A 5,267-nucleotide genomic window follows, 5' to 3' on the forward strand; every position below is an offset into this window, starting at 1 on the left:
ACCATAAATACATATACCCCTGTTGACGAGATAGAGACATTCCCAAACCATTCCATCTTTTATTGTTATAATCCAGAAAAGATGTATGGTTTGGGGCCATCCCTCTTTCAGAGAAGAGCTGCTAAAGGATTAGATTTGGTTTCTGAAGAGAGATGGGTGATTAATTTCTGGGGAAAGTTGGGTTTCTCCACAATATACCTTTCTAGAGCATTTCTCTCTCCTGGGCTCTCAGGCTGTTGATTTTCTTTGCCATGTGTCCACTTACTGGACATCTCTTCCTTTTTTCTGGCCTAAGTTAGAGAGGTTTTCAAGTTGCCAAGTTGCATCAAAATCCCCTGGGATGAGTCACTAACATGGCAGATTGCACTACCTATGTACCTGTCCATCCACCCCTGCTCCTGTCACCTTTGGGATGCTGATACACATTTGGTGGCACTTAGGAGTCTAGATTTTGAACACGTGCCACTCTGGGTGATTCAGCTGACACTTGCCGAAAGTACTACTCTAGGGGAAAGGATTGTTCAGGGTCAGAGGGATGCAGATTGGCAATCAGCTGGAAGCCAGGCTCCTTTCCTTGTGAAGGAGAAGAAAAGGGCCTGTGTTTCCTCCTTTTCCTCTTCCTTCACCGGCCAGCTCTGCCATCGTGGAGACACCTCATTGCCTCACCTGGTCTGCTGGGTACAAAAGTGGAAGCACACTAGAATGCATGTGACCTGGAGCCCTCACCTCAGGTGACCCCTGAAGCTTGATCCAGGCACAGACTCTGGCTCTGTGCCAGGTACTGCTGGTCTTGGTGATGGAGAAGCCTGGTGTTACGTGTGGTCATGAGAAAGCTGAAACAGCCTCCCAGTGAAAACATGCGTCCATCACATGCTTCTCTTCTGTCCCCTCTTCTCCCCAAAAGGAAATAAAACCAATGATTCGTCAAAGCTAATTCAGCTGTTTCTGAGAAATACTACAGAATTGTTTAGAGTCAGAGAGATGCAGAATAACACAAAGATGATGACGGTTATGGCATAAAAATAGTGTCACTTTCAACCCTGGAGTATAACAGGGGCTCTGAAGTCAGCCTGGGCATTTCTGTTTATATTGAACTCATTTTATTTTCTGATCATCAGTCAAGGCTTTGTGTAAGTTTTAGGACTGTTTTGCTGATGTGAAATAAATGGCCAGAGTGTGGATTGGCCTGGTAGATAAGATTCTGTCACCTTTTAGCTGAAGGATCAGAAAAGCTAATTTGACCTTTTTGTACTTTGGGTTTGTCATGCTTAAAATGAGGATAACACCGTCTCCCTCATGTGCATGGCAGAAGATAAGAAGTGATACCTACTGGAATAGAGCGGATGTGGGAATAACTTGAGGGATGCTAATTGTCATGAACCAGGGCACCATCCTCTTCCCTGGTACTCTGATTGCATACTGCAGAAAATGTAGTGAAGCCCATAGTTTCTATTTCTTCACTTATATAAGTCATAGGAGCTAAGTTTTCTATTGTCTTTGGTGGCACTCACTTATAGAAACATGGAATCATGGAATACATCAAATTTCAGCAGAGTGGCCAAATTGTGGGCTCTGGACCCGGACATCTTCAGCCTATCACATCTCCACCACTTTCCACTGTACCTACTTGGACAACGTATGCAGTTGTTGTGCCTCAGTTTCCTCATGGACAATACTGGGATAATAGCGATACATACATCACCGACTTTGTAATAGGATTGAGAATTAATACATGTAAAGTATTTGGTTCTTGGCACATATAGTTAAAGCTTGAAAAGTATTAGTCATTGCCATTATTTCAACAGAACAGGAAGGTGACTGACCAACAAAGGAAGGGATCTGGACAGAATTCCTCAGCTCAGCAGGAAGAGGGTAGAGTCTTCACAACCAATATGGTGCCTCTTATATACAAGGATGTGGTTTCACGGATGGTCTGGAGCAGTCTCAAAGAATTAGGAAAAAACAATCCACATGAGGTATAAAAAGTAGATGGAGATACTATTACGATACTGTTTTTCCAGATATCCCTTTATCCAATTGCTAAATGACTTTGTTCAAAATGAAAGTGAGCAAACAGATTGAAAAACTAGGTCTGGCTCAAGTTTTGAAAATAAGTTTTATGACTCTTAATGCTTTTAGTGTATGTGGAGTCCCTATAGGGACCTTATGTAAGCAACCTTGGGAACATCTATGAATATTATTCTGCTGCCTACAAGTGCAAAGGAGGGCTGAGAAGTCTGTTTCCCAGCAAATACTGGAATGAGCTCTTGCATTTTTTGGCCTTCATTTGGTTATAGAGGTCTGGCAAGAATTGTTTTTATTTTCTAAAATTAAATATCGCTGAGACACTCAAATGGAAATGTGAGAAGGAGCAGCACTCTGGGATTCAAAATTTTATTCAGTGTGCACCTCTAAACCTTCTATTTTCATATTTACTGTCATGTTTGTGTTTGAGGAAGAGCTTATTCTCATTTTACACATGGACAAACGGCTCTAGCCCAGTGGCTGTCAACATAGGACCGGGTGCCAGCGTGCTCCCTGGTGACTTACAGATCCTTCCCAAGCATAGATTTTTCCTCTATCTAAATCTCCCACCTCTGACTTCAAAGCGGCGTGGGGTTCTGCAGGTTAGAGGCATTTAATACATTCTGGTTGAACGACTTTTCTAATGAATTTTTATTCCAAAAAAAAAAAAAAAAAAAAGAAAAGAAAAACCCAAACCTACAGGCACAAGGAAGGGAGAAAACCAAAAGATATCCTGGTTTAAATGTCTTCTGCATTATAAATGTATCAAAGGATGAGTTTTATTAATTAGTAGGAAAACACAGATAATATATTTGGTGTACATAAAAGAATAAATTCCTGGAAATTCAATGTAAAATAATGGAGCAGGCCTGGAAAAAAAATGCAGGATTAGAGATTAGAAGACCTTGTTTCTAATCTTGACTGGAACCGTGAGAAATCCCCAAAGTCTGAGCTTCAGTTTAACAAAGCAATTTTAATACCTCTGTTGTTTCTGTGGCATAAACCAAGCAAACCAAGGTAGATAATCCCATTTTATAGACTGTAAAGCTCTCAAAATTGACCACTAAACCTTTTCTTTTTAAACAAATGACTAGTATTTACATATTACAAGTGTCTGTTCAGTTTCTTATACTCTGTTTCATATTCAAGAAGGTATTGAAAGGGGCTTAGTAAGTTGGTGAAGGGGAAAATAAAAGTCCACATCATATTTGTTAGTTGGCCACACTGAGCTGGCCTTTCCTCTCTGAGCATCCGTAACTCTTCATATATTTAGGACTCATTTCAAATGTCAGTGGAGTTGGCCTTTCCTGTCCACCACCAGCCAATGTTAAGATTAATGAGGAGAAAATGTTGCTGGCTGGAAGGACTGGGCCACTGAACAAGGTGCCCCTGTACATGGCTTTTGCTTTCTATGTGGGCAGATCCCCAGTTCACATGGGCCTTTTTCCAATTTTAGCTCTTTCTCTTGACCCTTCAAGTTTCAGTCTCACCGGGTCTGGACATGGGGTTGAGCAAATAACCCCACCATGGCTATTACTCCTGGGACCCCCCAAGTAGGTGAGCAATGGGCCACTATGAGTTCCTTGGCCTGAGGGATCAACAAAAGCAAACCCAATACAGTTTCCCTGGGAGAAAAGATTCTCAGCCTGAACTTTGGGAAGAAGGACATACCAATTAGGTCCTTCATGAGGCGTGGTGGGTATACTGTGAGAAACAAACCTTATAAAACATGACAAAGGCACCCGTCAGAAGTCCAGCTTCCTATTTGATTCTAAGATATTATGAAAGGATCTGAATCTGACCTTTGGTGCTGGAAATACCTGTAGGCAAGCTGCATACTAATGCAGAGAAGGGGAGTAACTGCCTTAGGCATGATGCAAATTTCTGCTGGTCGCAGGTCCTGAACTACTCTGCTCTCTCTGAACTACTCTGCTCTCTGAATGGGATGCATAAAGCACGTGTGACATCACATATCACAAAGGCACATCTTTCCGAGAAAACACACAGCTCACATGGAACCATCATTTCACCAATACACAAAGAAAACTAAACCCAAACATGTATATCATGTCATGAAATTGCAGTTTCATTGCCTAACAAGTTCCTCTCCCAGCCAGGTTGGCTACAGAAATTCTGACATTCCTTTTTCTAGTCCTCAGAAGGGCCCCATATTTTCTGGACCTCACATAACATATAAAGACATCACTTCTGTGTTTCTATAGAGGACAGAAGAGGTGGGCAGCAGGTAGAGTTTTCTGGTTTTAAAAGCTACTTTAAATAAAGACTCCTTATAACAGATTTTCCATAAAGTGAGATTGTTATAATATCAGGTCAGTAAATGAGGTGAAAACTTATTTTTCCTGATCTCATGATTCATTTTAACAAACAAGGTACTTACTGGAGAAAAAAAAAGTTTTAGTGGGAGATACTCTATTTCCAATTTTTTTTCCTTTATGAACTGTTCTTCTCTGCCTTCCTTTCTTCCATTTCTTCAGTCTTTGCTCTTAGTTGCACCATGCTGTTTTTATAAATTTTATTCCTATTTGAGGTTTTTTTTTATTGGATGTTACTATTTGACCTAAATGGTATGATTAAACTCTCCATGAAATCTCTTCACCTATCTGGAACTTCACCTCCTCTCTTTAGCCCAGCAGGTGAGAGTTGGGTATTTTTCAGTACAGTCTCCTTGTATTTTGCCTGAAGACACAGAGAAGGGGCCTGGGAGGTATTGCTGGCCATGGAGATGAGGGCACGTCTCTAATCCTGTCAGCTCATGGCTAGTTCAGTTTCAGAAATCACTGTATTTAGGCAGACTATGTATGATCTGTATCTGGAGACAGGCAATTCATCTTCAGATTCCTATATACCCCGATCTCTAGGAGGATCCTTAGAAACTTTGTTTTTGACAGATTCAATGTGACTATTTCCCATAATATCCTACCCTTTTCCCTCAGTAGCTTTCTTGGCCTATAACCCTCACAGAAGGGAAATTAAGAAGAAATGTGAATGGCTAACAACACTGTGACAAAACTCTCTCATCATTAACTATCAGGGAAATGCAAATCAAAATTACACTGAGATACCATCTCACCCCAGTTAGAATGACCACTATGCAAAATAAAAACCAACAAGCAAGCAAACAAAAAATGCTAATGCTGGTGAGGAGGTAGAAAAAAAGAATTATTAGTGGGAATGTAAATTAGCATAATTATTATGGAGAACAGTATGGAAGTTCCTTAAAG

Source organism: Spermophilus citellus, assembly GCF_964194105.1.
Source record: "Spermophilus citellus genome assembly, chromosome: 12".
Taxonomy (NCBI): Eukaryota; Metazoa; Chordata; class Mammalia; order Rodentia; family Sciuridae; genus Spermophilus; species Spermophilus citellus.